The sequence below is a fragment of the Crocodylus siamensis genome, chromosome 2, assembly GCF_052110815.1.
Source record: "Crocodylus siamensis isolate JL-2025a chromosome 2, ASM5211081v1, whole genome shotgun sequence".
NCBI classification, from domain to species: Eukaryota; Metazoa; Chordata; order Crocodylia; family Crocodylidae; genus Crocodylus; species Crocodylus siamensis.
In genome coordinates, this window is record NC_143396.1 from 111446838 (window position 1) to 111469398 (window position 22561).

The 22561-nt window shown below is 44.9% G+C and overlaps 1 long non-coding RNA gene across 1 annotated transcript; it reads left to right on the forward strand.

The window, feature by feature from the left end:
• Positions 1-9757: 9757 nt before the first annotated feature.
• On the forward strand, positions 9758-17772 carry LOC149870630 (uncharacterized). Its single transcript, XR_016440478.1, has 2 exons — positions 9758-10055; positions 16681-17772. It is a non-coding gene; the product is annotated as an uncharacterized LOC149870630 (long non-coding RNA).
• Positions 17773-22561: the final 4789 nt, after the last annotated feature.

Below are 22561 nucleotides of genomic sequence, written 5' to 3' on the forward strand. Positions count from 1 at the left end.
AATAGGCTGCAATCGGATCTAGACAGGTTACAGGGGAGGGCGGATGAGAATAGGATGGGATTCAACACCGACAAGTGCAAAGTGATGCACCTGGGGAGGAACAACCGGCACCATACCTACAGGTTGGGGAACTCCCTTCTTGTCAGCACAGAGGCGGAAAAGGATCTTGGCGTCATCATTGACTCCAAGATGAACATGGGCCAACAGTGTGGGGATGCAGTCAGGAAGGCCAACCGCACCTTGTCATGCATCCACAGATGCATCTCAAGGAGGTCCAAGGAGGTGATACTCCCCCTCCATGCAACACTGGTCAGGCCACAGTTGGAGTACTGCGTCCAGTTCTGGGTGCCGCACTTCAGGAGGGATGTGGACAACATGGAGAGGGTCCAGAGGAGGGCCACTCGCGTGATCGGGGTCAGCAGGGTACGCCCTATGAGGAGAGGCTATGGGACCTGAACCTGTTCAGCCTCCACAAGAGAAGGCTGAGGGGGGATCTTGTGGCCTGTTACAAACTAGTCAGAGGGGACCAGCAGGCACTAGGGAAATCCCTGTTCCCCCAACCACTACCAGGAGTGACTAGGAATAACGGTTACAAGCTGGCAGAGGGTAGATTTAGGCTAGACATCAGGCGGTGCTACTTTACCAGGCTAGGATCTAGAACCAACTTCCAAGAGAAGTGGTGCTGGCTCCTATCCTGGGGGTCTTTAAGAGGAGGCTGGATGTGCACCTCGCTGGGGTCATTTGACCCCAGTACTCTTTCCTGCCATGGCAGGGGGTTGGACTTGGTGATCTGCTCAGGTCCCTTCTGACCCTATAAACTATGAAACTATAAGGCCAGTGAATGCCCGGGCATAAAGGCCCATGCCCATACTTGGTGATCTCATGACATTCTGCCAAGTGGATACTCAGGAACACAGCAGGTTTGTGAAGCCCCTGCTGAAGCTGATGCTCTTGCAGCATGACTATCAATAGGATCTGGCCCTAAGTGTCTACTTACAGACATAGTTGCTGAAATTTGCAGCTCTCTCAGAAAGTTCTGGCCTATAATTTTTAGATCTGAAGATGATTATAATTGTTTTTATGATAAAATGGTTTATAGTTTCATGACAGCATCCAGACTTCTTTCAGTGAAAAGATCAACAAGGTATAGTGAAGTTCACATTCAGACTACATTAGGTATTAGGGATTGCTTGTATAACAAGCCTGTCAATGATTTATAAAGTGTGCACACACTGTACCAAGAGGAGGCTCATCCAAAACAAGTGGTTACTCATTACCACATAGTTTCAGTGAACTTCTCCTCTTACCTCATACATGTGATAGCAAGAAGGAACTGCCTCTCTCTTTTAACACTTGTTGGTTCTTAGACAGATTTGTTACCTTCTCTCTAAATCAACTTCAGATTTTTAAAGAGGTATGCAATTGCCTGCTGAAATAAGATGATTGTTTTATTCCCCTGTTACATGGGAAGCTGTTTAGAGAGCATTTACTTCAAACAATTTCTGTTCTGCAATATCTGCAGTGTCTGTGTCTCTGAGAGGTAGGTCAAGGGGTTTGGATCAAAGCCTGATTGAGTTTTAGAGGCTCCATATACCATGGGAACTAGAGAGAAACACATTCAGCCTTCATGCCTTAAAATTGGCTGTTGATGTGTCTGGACTTCTTTCTTGTGTTGTATAAAATCCAGTTCAGCCTAGTGTCCTGTGTTGTCACCAGACAGTAAGTGATTAGACAGAAACCCACTGATTAAGGGCTTAGAAATCAGATCATCCTGTGGTAGAAATTATATTTTTGAGGTGGGGAGGAAGGAGTCAATTCTGTGAACAACTATAATTGTCACCCTTGTCCCCCTGAAAAGTACAGGAGGTGTTCAACAAAATCCTTGGATTCCTAAGCTATATCACTTGAGTAAGGCAAGCTTTTATTACAGTAGCTTTGGGCCAGAGGCCACTCAAACTGAAATAAATGAGCCTTGCAGAGTAGTCTGATTTTCAGATAATTAATGCTATTTTGGACTAGTGGAAGGAGTAAATTCCAAAGCTTTTACCTATGACAATCTGCCAGTTTCTTCCCTCTTTAAACATACTGATCTCTACTTGAATTTGTCCTTAGAACATAGATTTAAGGAACAGTTCTGGGAGAGAAATTGCTTAAAAAGTAGGAGGGCTTCAGGCTCTATAGCAAGAGTCTTGTGGGTTGACACAAGAAACCAGTAGTAGCCCTATGTAGATCATGGAGTAGGGCTGGCATTTACCTCTTCTGAAATATTTTGCTTAACACTCAACCTGTTTCTTCATAAATTTAAAATTTGGGTCTGTCATAAGAGCACTGCTTGGAAGCAAAGGGAGGAATGATGGTGCTGTGTTCCATCCAAGAAAATAATGGTAGCAATTCCTGAGCAGATGCACACAAAAGAAAGGAATCTTTCTTAGTTACTGTTTCTGACCATAAAATAGCAGCTGAGGACTTAGTTTTGAAATCAAGTAGAAGGCAGGGTAAATTTGTACTTTATCTCAATCAGAGATGACTAAGCTATTATAAGATATGACTTGCTTCACTAGATGCTTTGAAGGGACTGCAGGAAGTAGAGCTTCTAAATCAAAAGCAGTGAGTAGAATGTAAAGGGTAGGTGTTCATTCATTCCTAACATGTAGGGCCACTGTAGGCATGTGATAGCATATCTCATGTTGGTAGAGATGCAGGTGAATGAACCTTGGATCAATGTTCAATTTATGTTATTTGGCCAACTTCAAGGTCTGTAATAAATATATTGGCATACTGGGACACCATATGTGTGCCCATAGCAGTGCTGTTCATTTGCAGGTATAGAAAGTCCCCAAATCTGAAACAGTTGTGTGTGAGGACAAAGAGGTAGAGTGCAGTGGAAACAACAGCAGTGTCTTTTTTTTGCAGATAATGTTCCTTATGGCTTGTAATCTGCCCTTAGTATGGATATTTGTATACAGAGATGTAACATCCATGGTAGTTAACATGATGGTGGCTGGAAGCTTGTTGACCGAAGCTAGTTTATTTAGGAAATCTGTGGTACCTTTCAAATGACTGGCAGCTCCCGTGGCATATGGAAATAGGGTAGAGCCAACATAGCCAGAAAGTACCGCCATGATGGTGTTAAAGCCGGAGACATTAGGACTTCCTTGGTTGCCAGGTTTGTAGATTTTGGGTAGTACGTAAAAGTTGTCTGGTCTGAGATCCTGGGAGGTGGAAGCATTAATCTTCTCATGTGTAGTGTAGAGGTAGTGTCTTAGTTCCTTGTGGCACTGTCATGGGGTCCTCAGTCATGAGTCTCTAAAACTCCATGTTGGAAAGTTGTCTCCCAGCTTTTTGTATGGATGCTATTTTGTCCACAACAATAGTGGCACTCCCCTTATCAGGCTACTGAATGATAATATTAAGATTGTTTTTAAGGCTCATTATGGATCTCCATGCTGCAGGAGTGAGGTGAGATATAAAAGATATTCTTGCAGGTATAATCCTTGCCATATCTTGCTACTGTCATTTCTCAACATACATGCATCATGTTGATCTTCTTAAACCAGGCTGAAATTAAGAGAAACTTGACCTTGGATGTTTTCAACATACTGATGGCCCCATTGCCCAGCCACCCCCATTGCAGAGCTGTCCTGGCCCCATGCACATTGGGACACACAACTTATGGGCGGGACTTCCCTGCTTGGCTGGGGGTTTTCTGGGAACTCTCCCAGGCATGGGGCAGCTGCAGGCAAGCCTCCTGCCAGGTAGGCTCCTTGCCTCCGCTCGGCAGGGAGCTGGCCAGGAACTGTCCCACAAGCAGCTGCCCCACTTGTAGGACAGCTCCTGGCCAGCCCCCTGCTGAGCTGGGGGGGCATGAGGCTTGCCAGCAGCTATCATCCAGTGATACTGTGTAGGATTTAAAAATATATACTTTATCATTTCCTGATGGTTACATTTCTTTAGGGACTATTTCAACTTAAAGTAATTCAATTGGTATTAAAATAAAGTATTAAAAGAAATATATAACTTAAAGGGGAGATGAGGCGATGCATCTAATCTTGCTGATAGGGCAAGTTGAAAAATTTCCATTGAAAATGTATTGATTGAAAATTTTAGCTTTTGCCAAATCGATTTTTTTCACATACAATGTCTGCTTCACTCTGTAAAAAAAGAATTCCCATCAAAAAACACAATCCCCTAAAAAAAAATTTCTCTCCAGAAGTTTCGCTACATTTTTTTCATTTTTTTTTTAATGAAAGGCTGAATTTTCACAGGAGGAAAAAGATGCATACAGACATTACATGAAAGTTTGGGAGGTTAGAGCAGGTTAAAAATGGCTACCCAATCTAATTCAGTGGTTAGATAGGTGCCAGGAGCCTGGTCTAAGGTAAATTGGGATAGGGGGAGAGGCAGGCAGATCGGGGGCTAGCATGACTATGAGGGAGGTTGGTGGAATTGGGGAGGGGGTCCACAAGGGGGCTTGTGGAGATCAGGAGGGTTGGTGGTGCCCAGAGGGGGATTTAGCAGGATTGGAGGCCTAGCAGGGTCTGTGGGGAAGTTTTAGGAGGGATTGGGGGACCTTGCTGATCCCACCAATCCCCCCTGGAACCTCCCAACACTCCTCCAATCTCACTGAACCATCCCCGATCCAACAAACCACTTCCAGTGCTTGCTTTACTGGCATTCATTAGTGCTGGGAGCCTGACCAAAGGATGTTGGGGTGAGGAGAAGGGCATGTGGATTAAGATAGCCAAAAGCTTTTTGGTGGGAGGCTGGTGGGATTGGGTTGGTTAGCAGTTCCACTGAGGGGACTGTTGGCATCTGGCAGATAGTTAGTAGGTTCTGGAGGGCTCGCCCCATCTCAACCGGGGGCTATTTTTAACCTTCTGTCGCGCCCACACCCAGATAACACATTCTGCAGACCAGCTCTCCCTGATCTTCCTGCCCTTCTCTCCATCCTGATGTACTTGGATCAGACTCCCAGCACAGCTGAAAGTTGATAAAACCAGCACCTGGGGTGATTTTCAGGATGAGGGGGAGGGTTGGCTTGCTGGGGGGGGCGGCTAGCGCGTCCATGAGGAGGTTACAGGGTTGTGGTGAGGGGTTGGGAACGGATAAAAATAGGCCCATGGTGGGAGGGGGGGGAGTTGGGAAAGCATGGCCTTGGGGCTGGGGTGAGTGGTTGGGTTTTCCCACACTTGGGGCTGGACTCTGAACGTGTACAGATGTTTGGTTACATCAGTCTTATCCAGCCCGCTCTAACTCAGTGCACCTCTCAGGTAAACTAAAGTTAGATAGGGCCAGCCAGTTTAAAAACCAATTTAACCTTCTGGAAACATATGTACAATTTACAGCTTAGATCAACTTAACTAGGGATTTATGTGTAAAGTCTGTACATGGGGGAACTAAGTTGGATCGGTCAGCTGTTTTTTGCCCAAAACAACCTCTGTATGCACCCCATATTTGCAAACATGTCTGTCTTTCCCTCTCCTAGGATGGGCAATGGATATTTATTGAAGTTTTAACTGAAACAAAATGTGAAGAATTATATACATTGTAGTGGGGATTAGTGTAGATGATATTGGATGCATCTACATGTGTTATTAATGTGCTTTAGGCATATTGTACAATAAAATACTACATAGTAAGCCTTTCCCAGGAGCACGTCTACACATGCACCCTACTGGGAGCAACATTGCCCTGCCCTGCCCCCACCCCCCCAAACAGCAGCCAGAGGGAGCTCCAGGCTCCTCTGGATGCTAGCCTGGCTGGCAAAGGGCACAGGGATGGTCCTGCTGCACATGGGGCCAGAAGAGCTTTGCCATTTCAGCAGCAGCTGTCTCCTGGTCCTGTGCATATCAGGATGGTATTTGATGAGCACAGGGCTGGGAAATTGCTGCTGCATCTGACAGCTGTTTTGGACCTATGCATCTGCCAGGTGGGGCTTCCTTGCCCAGCAAGGGGTTCACCAGAAGCTCTCCTGGTTGTGAGATAGCTGGCTGGGAATTGTCCTGCAAGCAGGGATGCTGCCAGCCGCATGTTCTGGCAGGTGCCCTGCTTGTGGGATAGTTCCCAGCTAGCCTGCTACTGATCAGGGGGCACAGGAGTTGCTGCAGGTGCCCTGTTTGGTTTACAGCTCTCTGCCTTCTGGAGGAGCTCTGCGTCATGCATGACATGGAACTGAGAACTCCAGGGAGCGAGCAGGGGCTGTGAACCCAGTCCCCGCTCACCCTCCAGAGCAGCTCTGCATGGCATGGAACTGGGAACTCTGGAAGGTGATTGGGGACTGCATTTGCCCTCCAGAGTTCCCAGCTTTGTGGTATGCAGACCTGCTCTGGGGGCCAGGCAGGGGCTGTGCTCCCAGCCCCCACTCATTCTCTTGAGCTCCCAGCTGTGCACTCCAGAGCTCCCCAGTCCCAGTGCTGATCAGCTTCTGGCTTCTGGGTGGAGTCAGGAGCTGAGCAGTGCCAGGACTGGGGACAGAGTGCTCCCTGTGCCTTGTTGCCCCTTTCTGCCTAGGCTGATGGAACAAATTTGCTCCCAGTCAGCATATACATGTGCACTACTGAACAGTAACTATAGTTCAATTAATTTGCAACCTGCATTTTGAGGTAGCAAATTAACCACTCAGTAGACTAATATAATGTGCAATAATCACCTGCATGTGCAGATGGTGATGTTTTACTGCACAGTAAATTAGACTACTGTGTGGTAAAGCAGCTCATGTATGCTTTACCAGTACTTGCTAACTGTACAGTAGCCTAATTTACTATGCAGTAAATACCCCACTTATGTAGACTATGATGCTTTACTGTGCAGTAGATTAGTCTACTGCACAGTAAAATATCTTATGTAGATGTGCCCACTGAAGATTTTTAGAGGTAAAATCTTAAGGAATTCAGAGGAAATGGTCATAAGATGCACAAAGTTGGGCCTGAGGAGCTTTGAACTGTATTATTTTTTAACTTATTCTCTGTCTCCATTACAGGGGTGCTGTGAACATGAATTAGTTAATGCAAAGTTTGTAAAATGCTTTTGGGATTTTTGAACAAAAGTGATCTATAATTAATTCAATAAGCATTATTATTTTTTAATCTTATTCTCAAACTCATGGGACTAATACTAGGTGCCTAAATGTAGGTATATATTTAAAGCAGATATTTAGTTGCATAAATATAGAATTGGAAATCTGACTTGGAGAACAGTGGCTCACAACCTTTTCAGACTCAGGGCATTCCTTGTTAGACTCAAAGCAACCCATGAAAAGTGCCAGCTTTTAATTATTAGTTGTTTTTTTGACTATGGAAAAATAATAGAAGAATTCTTCAATTTCAAAGAATTCCAAAAGACTACAACAGGTCAGAATGTTTTTAACACTGTAAATACCTATTTGAAATCTCTGGGTTTACCTTGTGAATCATGTTTGCACACCATTGCATGGTGCCCTGTGTCAACCCTGAAAAGATCCCAAGGCACCTCAGAGTCCCGTTGAGATTACTGCTGTGGAAAGTACAAAGACCCATGGAATAATGCATGGGATGAAGGCAAGACCGTTTTAGTTCTTGTTCCAAGGATACTTTCTGCATTTAACATTAGATGACAATTGCTTAAAAATGGAAACAGTCCTGTTTAGTAGAGACTGGAACCCATGTTTCCTCCTCCTAGTGGTGAGTTCTCATCACTGTGATATGAGGTTCCCTTTTGCATGCTTTCCTTTTTTCCTCTTATGTCTCTTGCATTTTTCAACAGACTAGAGGGAGAGGCCATTGCATTGCCTGGTGGTTAGGACATTTTTCAAGGCAGTAGGATATGTATATTTGACCTAGAACCACCTTCTGGACAAATTCTCTAACCGCTAGGCTATTATAGAGGAAGTGAACACAGATATTGCCTAGTTAGGTGCTTATCCTTCTGGGGCTCAGGACCTTGAGTTGATGAAGGAACATAATCAGTCCTGAATCAGGCACCAAAGGTCTGGAGAGGTATGGTAATTCAGCGGCATTCTTGTCCCATGTGCTTTCAACTGACTAGCCATAGATGCCTGCCTGCTCACTACCTATGGCTGCCTATACATGTGCTCAGAGCTGGGGGAAGGGTGTTTTAATTAGAGTGGTTCCCAGACAGCTGCTGTAATTAAAAATCTCCAATGTCATGTGTCTTAAGCCCCAGCACATTTAAACATGGCCGTGGGATGCTTTATCTAAACCTCATTTGATGAGGTTTAGTTAAAGTGTCCCATGGCTTTTTTTAAGCACACAGGGGCTTAACACATGTGTTTTAATTAGAACATGGAGTAGACATGGTTCACCACAAAGAAACAATGAATTTCATCTGTTCTGATGTGGTCTAATTAGAATGCCAATGAGCATGTGTATAGGCAGCCATAGGTACTGCCTATGAGAAACACTGTCAATTTGTATCACTCTCCTCGGTTTTGCAGCTCTGAAGCACAGGTACCTACTAGGCTGATCTAGACCTGGCCATTACTTCTTTACTATGTGACCTGTAGTCACTACCCTGTATAGGGTTGCTAAACATTCACATTCACTTTCTGAAGGCTCTGTCCTTGGACCCATGTTGTTCAACATCTTCATTAATGATGTGGACATTGGAGTCAAAAGCAGACTGGCCAAGTTTGCCAATGACACCAAACTTTGGGGTAAAGCATCCACACCAGAAGACAAGGATCCAGGCTGACCTGGACAGGCTCAGTAAATGGGTGGACGAGAGCCTGATGGTGTTTAACACTGAAAAATGCAAGGTTCTCCACCTTGGGAGGAAAAACCTGCAGCATCCTTATAGGCTCAGCAGTGCTATACTGGCTAGCACTATGGAAGAAAGAGACTTGGGGTCATCATTGATCACAAGATGAACATGAGCCTCTAATGCGATGCTGCAGCTAGTAAAGCGATCAAAACGCTGGCTTGCATCCATAGATGCTTCTCAAGCAAATCCTGGGATGTCGTTCTCCCCTTGTACTCGGCCTTGGTGAGGTCACAGCTGGAGTACTGCATCCAGTTTTGGGCTCCACAATTCAAAAAGGATTTGGAGAAGCTTGAGAGAGTCCAGAGAAGAGCCACGCGCATGATCAGAGGTCAGGAAAACAGACCTTACGATGACAGGCTGAGAGCCATGGGGCTCTTTAGCCTGGAAAAGCACAGGCTCAGGGGTGATCTGATGGCCACCTATAAGTTTATCAGGGGTGACCACCAGGACCTAGGGGAATGTTTGTTCACCAGAGCGCCCCAAGGGATGACAAGGTCGAAAGGTCATAAACTACTACAAGACCATTTTAGTCTGGATATAAGGAAGAATTTCTTTACTGTCTGAGCCCCCAAGGTCTGGAACAGGCTGCCAGCACCTACATTGAACACCTTCAAGAGCAAACTGGATGCTTATCTTGCTGGGATCCTGTGACCCCAGCTGACTTCCTGCCCTTTGGGCAGGGGGCTGGACTCGATGATCTCCTGAGGTCCCTTCCAGCCCTAATGTCTATGAAATCTATGAAGTAGGAAGTGTGCTAAAACTTTTACTTAAATTTTTAATTAACGTACATCAGGTAACAGAAATAAAATATTAACATAAAAAATCCCCAAGAATAAATCTAGGCTTCAGTGGTTCATGAAGACAGTTAAGTTCCTGTGAAGGAAGGGGAAGATGTTTTTAAACTTCAGCCATGTTATCAGGGAATTTTTTTCTCTTTTTAAACACAGGTACACATTTTATGACTTCCTGGAATACTCAAGATGTCACATAATCATTCAGAAATTCAGGAGACTTATTTTTTGTTGCACTGATGAAGGGGTAACTAATTTGGACTCCTTCAGCAACAGACCTTGGCTTATTGTAAGCTCTTCAGAAATGTCCCAGTAAAATTTCATGGACATTTCTGACTATGCTTCATCTGGATTTCTTTGTGGTGAATACTAACTTGGCTCAACATTTTATCTGTTTCTTGCTTTTCAGGCATTTTTTTTAGGTAAAGAAAGAAAGAACTGCATCTATGAAAATTTCTATGATCAGCTCCTGCTGCTTTCAGAGCCCTGGAAAACATGTCAGCTGTGGTAAATCTCTTCCCTTCTACATGAGAAATCAAGAACTGAAACCTCATGGGCTCCATTAAAAAGTGTTGTATTCTCTGTGGTAACTCATCAAGGTTTTTTGAACTTAGAATAGCAAGTAGTGGTTTGTGGTCAGTTTCCATGTGAAATTTTATGCCTACTAAAAAGGCTCTGAAATGCTCACAGCCCATGTAGCAGCTACGGGTTTGTTTTTTATTTGTGTAGCACTGCTCAATCTGGGTGAGTGTTCAGAAAACATAAGCTACTAGATTTTGTAATGAATGAGACTATTCCTGAAGGAGTACTACTTGACCCCTTAGGATGAAGCATCAACTGAAAGTGTGATGGGTTTGACTTATATAAACCTCAAACTGGAGGAGTGCCCAGGTCTTGATTTCTTTGAATTCCTGCTTTTCTGTGTTCCCAACCCTGGTAACTTTGTGGACTGAAAGAGATCTTTTACCAGTTTTGACTTTTCTGTGAGGTGGGGTAGACATTTTCCCAGGTGTGTGCACAAATTGATCTATTCCAGTAGGAGTGCCTGTATATTTGTGGAGAGGCTGCTCCAACTTAATCAAGTCTGTTGGAGCATGCTAATTAGCATGCTCCAACCAGCCTCCGCATATTGTGTTTCAGCATTCTTGCTTCAAAATGGTGGTGGGGGCTTTAGTTAAATCACCCCCACCACCGTTTTGAAGCACAAGGATGCTGATGCACGAGACTTTGCAGGTGCTTTAATTAGAGTGGCTCTTGGAGCTGCTCTAATTAAAGTGCCACCCTCCCACTCTGACGAGCATGTGTAAAAATGCCCTAGTATTCTGACATTCTTTGTCTGAGTAATCATTTTCTCTTTCTTGGGCTGCCTGTACAGACATTTGATCTGCCAGGAGCCACTTCACTTGTGTTGTTTCCCAGTTATTTTTTTCCTCTACAGTGGCAACTTTTATTCTGGGAGAAAAATTATGAATTTCTCTACACTTCCGAGAAAGCAGGGATTCCCACTGGAGAAACTGAATGTCTGTCTGTACATAGCACAAGTCTAGTCTGAACCTTGTTCCATCAATATTCTGGCCTAGAAACTTGACTTCTGTTATTTAAGGATTCACAGTTTTTAAGTGTTAGGCCTGTTTTCTTCTGTCTTCCTAAGAATGCAAATAAAAAAGTTAGTCATATTAGGGATGAGTTGATCCATAAAAAGGGACATCATCCATGTGGCAGAGAACTCTTTTCAGAAATTCTCAGAGTTGTGGTATTTTTCTCTGAAGTTGTTCAGGAGTTGATGGTATGCTAAAAGGTAGTCAACTGAAATAAAACTTTCCAAAAGGTATGATGATGGTTACACAGATTCTGTAGAATAGCTACTTGATCAAGAATGGACAGCCCGTTTTGAGACTTTCAAAGTCATGAAGTTGTCTAAGGGTATGTTCAATTCATGGACTATATGCATCTTGCTCTTTACAGACATTCTCAATAAATTTGGTAAGGCCTATATAGAGCCAAAATCTTATTGTGTATTTTTGGGTTGACAAGCATTCCTGTGTACCATTTGGTTGGGGTGTCTATTCTGAAAGTTATGCTCATCTACTCCATTTACCAAGCTCTTTGGGAACAGTCTTCTCTATAATTTTAGTGTGACCAGTATCATCTCTTTCATATTTAATAAAGACTGCCCTGAGCCTTTAAGTATTATTTCTGGCTGTTGAAGAGTTGATGCTTTCATCCTTCACAGAATCATAGAAGTAGGATTGGAAGGGACCTTGTAGATCTTCAAGTCTGACCACCTGCCTGGGCAGGAGAAAAACTGGGCTCAAATGACTCCAGCCAGGTAGACATCAAGCCTCTTCTTAAAGACCCCCAGGGTAGGAGCCAGCACTACTTCCCTTGCAAGTTGGTTCCAGATCCTAGCTGCCCTAACTGTGAAGTAGTTCTTACGGATGTCTAATCTAAACCTACTCTCCAACAACTTATGACCCTTATTCCTTGTTATGCCAGGGGGTGCTAGGGGAAACAAGGTCTCTCCCAAACCCTTCTGGTCCCCCCTACTGAGTTTATAGATGGTCACCAGGTCCCCCCTCAGCCTTTGCTTGTGAAGGCTGCACAGGTTCAGGTCCCACAGTCTCTCATTGTAGGGTCTGCCTTGTTGTCCCCGGATCATGTGAGTGGCCCTCCTCTGGACCCTCTCAATGTTGTCCACATCCCTCCTGAAGTGGGGTGCACAGAACTGGACACAGTATTCCAGCTGTGGCCTGACCAGTGTTGTGTAGAGGGGGAGGATCACCCCCTTGGCCCTACTTGAGATGCACCTGTGGATGCACGACAAGGTGCGGTTAGCCCTGCCAACCGTGACCTCACATTGTCGGCCCATGTTCATCTTGGAGTCAATAATGACTCCAAGATCCCTTTCTGCCTCCGTGCTCTCAAGAAGGGAGTTTCCCATCTTATAAGTGTGCTGCTGGTTACTACTGCCCAAGTGCAGCACCCTGCACTTTTCAGTATTGAAGCGCATCCTGTTTTTGTTAGCCCACCCCTGTAACCTATCCAGGTCTTGCTGCAGTCTTTCCCTCCCTACTAGCGTGCTCACCTCACCCCAAATTTTGGTATCATCAGCGAATTTAAACAGGTTGCTTTTCACCCCATTGTCCAAATTGCTGATAAAGAAATTGAACAGTGTGGGCCCAAAGACCGAGCCCTGGGGGATTCTGCTGCCCACTTCTCCCCAGGTCGAATATGACCCATCCACCACCACCCTCTGAGTATGACCCTTGAACCAATCTGCAATCCATCTGACTGTGTAGGCATCAATTCCACAGTCGCCTAGTTTTTTAATGAGGATGAGGTAGGAGATGGTGTCAAAGGCCTTGCTGAAGTCCAGAAAGACTATATCCATGGCAACATCTGCATCCAATGCTTTTGTGACCTGATCATAAAAGGCAATCAGGTTGGTCTGACATGACCTGCCCCAATGAAACTGGGCTGGTTGCCCTTGAGCATTATCCCTGAAGCCGGCCCATTGCAAATGTGCTCCATGATGATCTCAAAGAGTTTCCCTAGGATTGAGGTAAGACTGGTGGGCCTATAGTTGCCCGGGTCCTCCTGCCTCCTTTTTTTAGAGATGGGGACCATGTTGACTATCTTCCAATCATCTGGCACCTGGCCTGAGCACCACAAGCACTTGTAAAGCAGTGCCAAGGGCCCTGCAATAACCTCTGCTGGCTCGCTAAGCCATGCTGGCTCACTGCATGGGGTGGAGAGCATCTGAACCCACTGATTTGAACACATCCAGCCCCTCCAGAAGCTCTCTAACCCGGTCCTCCCCAACCTGAGGTCTGGAGGCATTTTCCTCGAGTCTGTCTTGCATCACAGTGGAGAAGTCCCGGTCCCTGCCCAAGAAAACGGAGGTGAAGAATTGGTTAAAGAAGTCTGCTTTCTCCTCTGGTGCAACCACCAGATTGCCCAGAGGATCTTGCAGGGGCCCCATGTTTCCCAGCGCTTTCTTCATCCTCCCTATATATTTGAAAAAGGACTTTTTGTTATCTTTGTTCTTGGATGCTAGTCCTAGCTCTATGTCCGCCTTAGTTTTCCTGACAGCCCCCCTACAGGCCTGAGCAGAGGAGGTATATTTCTCTTTGGTGATAGCACCCCCCTTCCACCAGGTGTACGCCACCTTTTTGGCAATCAGGCATTCCCGTATGCCCTTGGTGAGCCGGGGGGCTTTCGGGCACTCTTGCCCCCCTTGCTTTTTGTTGGGATTGTCACCCCTTGGGCCCTGAGTATCGTCTCCTTAAGGAACGACCCTCATTTTGGGCACTGAGTTCCCCTGCTCTCAAGAACCCCAGCGCCTCTCCCACTAATCTCAACTCGTTGAAGTTGGCCCTCTTGAAGTCTAGGGCTACTGACTCGCTACAGGCCCTTGACACCCTGAGCTGGATAGTGAATTCCAGGAACCGATGATTGCTATCACCCAGATGGTCAAGAACCTGGAGGCCTCTTACCAGGTCATTGCCAGTGGCCAGGACCAGGTCCAACAGGGCATTTCCTCTGGTGGGACTGTGCACCTCCTGAATTAAGTGGAGGTTCTGTATCTTGGCCAGGAACCTCCTGGAACGGTCCAACCTGGTTGACTGTTCCTCCCAGCAGATGTCCAGGTAATTTAAATCATCCATGACAACTACATCCCTTGCCTTAAAACTACGTCCCTGGACCCAAAAATTCCTGGTCCAGCTCCTCCCCTTGGCTGGGGGTTCTGTAGTAGACCCCTACCATTAAATCCCTCTCCCCACAGCCCCCTTGTATCTTGACCCAGAGCACTTCAGCTTGCCCCTCCTCTGACCCCATTCTGCTGGCAGAGGATGTGTATTGCTCCTTGACATAGAGCGCCACACTCCCCACCTTTCCTTCCTTCTCTATCCTGCCTGTAAAGCCTATAGCCCCTAATGCTAACTGCCCAGTTGTGGGATGAATCCCACCACGTTTCTGTAAGCGCTATTATGTCTGGGTTTGAACTGGCTATTCTGAGGGTGAGTTGCTCCTGTTTGTTCCCCATACTATGAGCATTGGTATATAGTCATTTAAGCTGCGTGTGCCACCCCCCGATTTGGGAGACTGTCTGGACCCCTGTTTCTTACCTGGGTACTCCTTGCATTTGTCACCTTGCTCGGGTGGTGTCTCCTTGTCTTCCTGTGGCCCCCTCCCCCAGCGAGGCTAGTTTACAGCTCGCTGTATGAGATCAGCCAACCTGGAAGAGAAGACACGCTTGCCTTTAGGAGAGAGGTGAAGCCCATCCCACCCCAGCAAGTCCCCTGCTCAAAAGCATGGGTTATTATTTAGGAACCCAAGGCCTGCCTCGCAGCACCAACTAGGTGCCAGTTGACCTTGCCAATGCAGGCCTCGTGTCGCCGTCCCCACCTACTCACTGGAAGAAGAGAGGAGAATACCACCTGTGCCCCCGTCTCCTTAAGCTTGTCCCCCAGAGCCTCGAATTCCTTCATAATGCGGTCAGGGTTGCCCCTGGCTGCATCATTCGCTCCCACATGGATGACAACCATGGGGTACTGGTCTGCAGGTTGGAAGTAGGTTGAGATCCTCTCCATGATGTCCCTAACCCGAGCCCCAGGCATGAAGCAGACCTCTCGCGCCATGGGGTCAGGCTGGCAGATGGGACCTTCCAGTCCTCCTAGGATGGAGTCTCTGATGACGAGGACCCAGCATTTCTTCCTACTGGTGTTTGCTCTCTGCCCATTCCTTGTCATGTGGGGAATGGCATCGTCTCTGCCAGAGGCAATTTCTCGTTCTCCATCACAGCTGCCAGGGCATCGAACCTGTTCCCCAGGTGAACCTGGGGAGCTTCTACCACTCTAGGCCTAGCAGCTCTGGATTTAGACAGATACCTCTATAGAGTATATCTGGAATCATAGTTACATGTGTACTTGAGTCTATTTTGAATTCTATTTCATGCTTTCTTAAGGATATTATGATAACCATGGTGTTTCTTTTTAGTCATCACTTATAGCTCCAAGGCATACAATCTCTTGTGTTTTTATCACCTTAAAAGAGAACGGTTAGTGTAAGTTTTGGTAGGCAGAGTGCTTCATAATTTCTTATTTATTGAAATTTCCTGTATGTGCCATGTAGAAAGCTGTGAGTGAATTGCCTGTAAGGGACATTTTCATTCTTTTATCATGTTTCTTTTCTTTAGTCCCTGATAGCAGAGCCCTCTGTGGATCACTTTGTGTTTATTAATGTTCTTGGATTGTTTTGTTTCAAGGCATCCCAGGGTTTTTTCTTCCCAATGTCTGTCATCTATAGTTGGTTCTTCCTCAAAGTTATTCCTCAGGAACGTCTGCTGTTTCTTTATATGACTTGGAGGACTGTGTTCAGGCTCCAGTGTGAAGACAGGATCATTTAAAAATCTTTTTGGAATTTGAACACTCCTTGGATCTAAAACAAACCTGTCTCTGATAAGTTCTCTTATTTGCTGATAAGTTCTTTTGCCTCTCTTTGTTCATTTGCTGACTCACCCTCCTGTTGCTTGCATGAGATCTTGTCTGTTCAAAACTCATATTGTGGCCTGCCATTAAATGCTTATCCAGTTCTATAATTATATTGAACTGTTTCATCTGAACAGCCTGAGGCTTCTGGAAAGCTTAATGTCCTCTGCTGCAAACTCCATTATATAAAGCAGTTTATTAAATTATTTTTCTTGTCATTGTTATCCAAACTAGAAGACTGACAGAACCTCCAGAATATATTTACTCAAAATGACCATTCCTAAGGGTCCTGGAAATCATGTTACAATGGGGACAATCTCTGGAGAAGGCTAGGTCACTCCTGCTGTGTTACCAGGATATCTCCCTACTACATTTTCTTTTTCTTTGTTGTCTTTGTATGGGGTATGATCCTTTAGGAAACCAAACTGGTGTTGCTTGGGTTTGTGTTAGCTTCAGTGTCCTTTTCTTTTCTGTTTTTGCTTCCCATGGTAGCCTGGGGAGATAATGAAACAGCAATTCTCCCTGGGTCCCCTATGTTTTAAGTCTTTTTTTCTGCCTTTGTTGATACTTGTGTGCGGCTTGTAGTTAGATTCTCGGGCTGGGGTGGAAGGATTGCTTATCTTTTTTCCCTTTTTTTCCAGATCTGTGGGTCTTTATTCAGTCTGCTTCCTGACATCATGTGGAGATTACAGAAACCAACCCCACAGTAGATGGAGTGAATACCAGACTGCCTGTGTTTCCTGTTTACAAGGGTTTTTACCTTCCTACTCTGTTCCCTCTCACAATTGCCCCACATAATGGCTCTACTATTCACAACTACCGTAACAACATTAGGCACCCAACGTAGAAAAAAAGGGTCTATTTGGAAGTCTCTTTTATTTAAAAGTATTCTGAGAACAAACTGGCCAAATACGCAGGATTTACTCTGAGTGTAATTACATGAATCGCTAAATATACATAAAGAGAGAAGAAAGAGGAATTATATTTTTAGTGTAACTTCATTATTTAGCAAGAAAAAAAGGACTATAACTATAGCACGTGCCTTATCAAAAATTTGTCTGGGCTTTTGCATTCCACTTCCTTGTGATAAGGCTCTTATGCTGATCTGGTATTCGGAAGTGAGCCCAAAGGGCAGACTGATAAGTTTACATAAGGAAGGAAATAATCAATTTAGGGCTGTTACTCAATGAGCCCTTATCATGCTCATTTCCTTACTATTGCTTCTCAAGCTAAATATTACATGTTCACAAGGAACTTCAAAAGATCCACCGCTCTGCTCTCTGGGTTTTATTAAGGAAAATTGCTTCAAGGGCTCTAAGCATTTGCCTATACCACAGACAGACAAACTTGTAATTAAAACTAATACTGCATATGTTGAAAGAACTAAAAGATTTTAGCAGGTCTTTCTACCCCAATATTTTCACCTTAAGAGTATGAAATGTACTTTTAAAGGCAATGGATGGTTCTACAAAGCACCATTTGGTGGATTTCCCTGTTCTTAGGAAGGTAATGGACTTACAGTAAGGTACTCAAAGTTCCTGATCAAGAACCTCATAACAACTAGATTGATAAGTGCACATGACTCATCAAGCTGCACTTTGAAAATGAGGAACTTTGGTTTGAGTGAAACAAGCAAATTGACTTAAGTGTCTTATGTGGAGTTATTTCAGATTCACACCAGTATCGGTGGGAACGGATTTTGACTTAGAATCAAAATTCAATTCAGTCACCAATGGGAAAAAAATCTTAACTTTAGAACCAAGGCATAGATCAACTGGCTTCAGCTAAATGTTTATTTCAGGAGCTGGAGTTCAAATATGGGTGGAACAGCTGCAAACTGAATATGGTACAACTATTTTATAAACCATTATGGGAGACTAATATTTTACTTCATAATTAGACTAGTAAGACTTACAGTACATGCCCCTTTCACTCAGCTATGAACAAGCTCTACTTAGGCCATAGCTAGGGAAGTTTTTCTACCTGTGACAGCTATATTTATGTCATAAAATGGTCATGATTGGATCATTTCCCATGCCCAATATAAACCACAGCAGTTTTGTAGAGCTGTCATTGCCAAGAAAGTATTTCATTGGCATCAGCTAGGTCAAGCAATTTCCAGCAAAGCTATGGAATCTGCCAACTATGGTCAATCTTGCATGGCAAAGGGTTTTATAGTTACTACAAACTAGCTGCATCTGGAAAAATGGGTAAGAGCTGATACTCACAATTAACAGTTCAGAAAAACTGAGATACATTTAAACAGCAATATGTGAAACCTTCTGTGTAAAAAAGCTAGCAGAATAGCGTGGACAGCTTGGCAATCCAGTTAACTGATATATATTTCTTTTTTCCTGTATTCACAGCTTATTTTTTTAAATTGTTTGGTATGTTACATATTTTAGAATTCCAGAAGGGTTGATTATATTTATCTAACATTCTGTATATATAAAGGACTTAGTCTGTCTATCTATCTATCTGTAACGCTTCTGGGGGCCATGGCTCCTGGCGGGGCGTGGCTCCAGCCAGTGCTGTATCAAGAACACCCATCAAGAATGATGGGTGGGGTGGGGCCATGGCTGCACATGGAGGGAGCCAGGCGGAGTGGGCATAGTGGACATGGAATGACGGGGCAGGGGAGTGGTGGTGTAGGGCTGGATGCAGAGTGGAGGAGTGGCATGGGGCCAGACATGGAGCAGCGGGAAGGTTGGCATGGGGCCAGAGTCAGGGTGGGGCAGTGGTGCACAGCCAGATGCAGAGTGGGGTGGGGGTGGCGCGTGGCCAGACATGGGGTGGTGGCAGTTGGGGGCTGATGCAGGGGGTGGGGAGACATGAGGCCAGACGTGGAATGTGGGGGCGGGGGCATGGGACCGGATGCTGAGCAGTGGGGGTGGCGTGCAGCCGGACATGGAGTGGCAGCAGTGTGGGGTGCTGGGTGGTGGCAGCAGCATGCAAGCTTCACTACTCCCTACAATCCTGGGAGGTGGCAGTGGTGCAGGGTGGTGGGTGGCAATACTCTGTCTTTGCCTGCCCCCCTGTCATTCTTGATGGGCAATTTGCTAGTGAAATAATAAATCTGTTAAGCTGAACTGTCACTGTTGCTGTAATTCACATTGCTAATCAGTCCCTCCTCTTTAGAATTGTAGTAAAAACCCAGACGTTGTTCAACACTAACTTGGAGGTGGCCATGAGCGCCCCAATGGCTGCTGGCCTGGAAGTAGCTTGCCCATCCCAGTTGAGGGGTTCCCAGGAACGGCATGGGGATCACTGAAGCCTGGGGAGAGGGAGCAAAACAGTAAAGGCTGGCACTGCTTAGCCACAAAGCAGCTGGTGGGACAGCTGCAAGTAGACTCATGTCCTGGTGCTGGGATGGAGCTAGTGAGGTCAGGCAGAGGCTGCAGGTCAGGAGTGAGGGGCAGTGGTGGGGCTCTGGGTTGGGAGTGAGGGGCAAGCGCATGGGCAAGGGCAGAGCACTGGCAGTCTAGTGCTGCTCAACGCACTGCATCCTGGTGAGTGAAGGGGGCAGGGGCATTTGTGATTTTTCTATGATAAAAAAACCCCAAAGTATATAGGTATTTAGAATTAATTTTATTATGGTGATAGAGGCACTGATAGGTTTCCAAGTTGCTTTCAAACTGTAAATATATCAATACAATATTGCCCAGCTGATCTCTCTCTATATAGAGGCATTTCATTTTAATCACAGAAGAACATGGATTTAGGGTATTTTAATGAGAGAATATGGGTTTTCCTATCACAGAATTTTCTATTTTTAAGCAGCTAAAACCAAGTTCCCTGATGATGAGACAAGTGGAGGGACCTGGGCAGAGGTGCCTGCCCAGGGCCTGCACCAAGGACCCAGCTAGAGGGTAGATGAGGTGGTGGACCTCTTGGCCATTTAGAGGCAGAAGGACTTGGTTTGACAGTTCAAAGTGGGCCACCACAATGAGCACAACTTCTGGGTGATAGCTGCACAGGTGGCAGAGCGGGGGCACCAGAAGACATGTCAGCAGTGCTGCATGAAGTCCAACTGTGCAGCCATGGCCCCCTGGCAGCTAGCCTACAGGTGCAGGAGGCTCTGTGTTAGTGCCCACACCACAGCCCAGGCAGCTGTGCAGTTCCCATCAGGGTCTGGCAGGTGTACAACCATTGGGCTGCTGGTCCAAGGTGGTGGATACTGTTTCAGGTGGCAGCAGGTCACAGCCAGGCAGCAACCCCCACTTCCAAACTGCTGCAGTGGGTAAAGGATGTAGAGGCCTCTTCAGGTTAGAGATGCTTCAGTAGTCCAGCTGGCACAAGGGGCTAGTGTCCCCAGATACCAATTGGCTGGGCCTTAGAAGCTTCCTGAGCCGCTCACCAGGGCAGGTTTTATACTGCTGGGGCCAGCACAAGTCCTGGCCCTAGCCTCTAGCCCCCCTGGCTGAAGATCCTGCAGGAGCTGAGCAGGGTCAGTTTGCCCCAAGTGGCACAATTTGCCCCAGATTAAAGTACATGCTCAGACAACTGAGGGACAAATCCCTAGTACAAATTTTTGCCGTTGCTATTTAAACTGCTGCAAGAGCACATGGAGGGCTGGACTATGGCATGCTGGGGCCCTAAGATAGGGGTTCCCAACCTTTCTATGCCTTGACCCGGCATACTGCGGACCACCGCACAGAGCCCTGTGGCTGGAATTTCTGACTGGAACACAAGTAAAGATACATCCACCCCCTGGGCGGGTGGGGGCGGGCAGGCCCAAACCTCAACTGCAGCTGCCATGGGCCCTGCGGGAGGAGTTGTGCCCTCTCTGTCCAGCTCTACAGGCCATGGTTTGCCCCTCTGTGGTCACTTCTGGTCTGGCAGCTGACTCTTCGCAGCCAGGGGTTGGTTTAGAGGCCCCTCATAATGTGGGGTCCTAAGCTGAAGCTTCTTTAAACTTGTCAAGAAGTTTCTTAACGATTAGCAAAACCATATACGTTTCATAAGCCTACTGAAAATACCTTGTAAAAAATACTTAATGTGATTACTTAATGCAATTGCTTAACATTGAACTAGTGGTATAAATATTGATTGCCAGTATCATTTTTGAGGTTAATCTGGAATTGAAAATATTTATGCTGATCTTTACTGCTGATAGCCAGCAAGGGTTGTATCATCTATATTGAACCATGATCAAACACTCTATTAGCAACTGTGTTCTGAGAATGCCAACAATGTACATGAAGGATAAAAAACTGTGAATAACTGACTAAATGTCTCAGGGGTGTTGGTCTAAGAACATTGTGCCTGAAAGCTTGAAAGGAACAATTTTTCCAAATATTTTGTTGGTCTAATAAAAGATATCACATTTACACAAAGAACTTTGTCTAAGTGTCTGTGACATAAACCTTAAGGAATAATTCTGTTTACCAGTTATGTCTCACTATTTTAAAGATGTCTTGCCTTAGAAAAACCGAGCATAATAAAATAAATGCTAATGCTAACACGAATGACTCTTTAATAGCTCTGATAAATCTCTGCAAATGACCTGTGCAAATGAGAGATTTCGCGAAACCTACAGAGATTTCTTACATTGAATGATCATAACGTTGTTCTGGTTGAAGATGATGATAAATCTCTAAATGATCAGAGCCAAGTATCATTTAGTCTGCCTTTCCCTGTATGTCCCATTGTAATAGCCATGGTTGGTTGGAATGATACTACCATCCAGCATTACAGGAGAGTGTGGAAAAAGTCAGCAAGACATTTGTAGCTGAGACCCTCTGATCCTGTAATTTATTTCTGCCAAAAGCGCAGTGTTTTGATTTTAGGCTGCAGTGCAGGACAGCATATCTATAAAACCTGTTTTTGTTTTTTTTACAAAAAATACAGGATTTCATGATTTCCAGTTACACTGATTTTTTTCCCTCCAAACCTCTCTAATGCCACAGAAAAAAATGACTCCTATAACAGATATCCTATTGTTTACAAAACGAATCCTAGTCATGAGCAGAAGTGTTTCATTTTAATTTGTTTCTATTTCAGAATTACACAGGAAAATTATTATATGCATCAGTATACAGTACATGGGTACTTAAGTCTCATCTGCTTTTCTTATTTCAGGAACAAAGTTTGTTTCTTCACAGAACTTTGTCTTCACAGCAAGGCTAATTTTCAAGTTTAAGTTTTAAAAGATACCAAAAAGCTATTACAATAATAAGAGACTTTCAGGGCCCAGGGCACTTGTACATCTATATAGCACTAGGGTATAAAATAAGCCCAAACTCACTTTAAATACAATTTTGGTTGGGAGCTATGGAGTTCTCAGTCACTATATATGGGGCAGGAGTAATAATGCGGCAGTGATGTCCGTATCAGTTAACTGGTCATAATGGCTTTTATGCATTCATATTTACCCCTTAACTGTTGGCAGATACAGCATAAAAAATATACATTGTGTGGGTGTATGTCTATATTATTATTATATATGTACACACACAAAGGAAATGTAATTATGTATCTTTACATACTTTAGCTGATAAAAATAGAAACTTTTGTAACCAT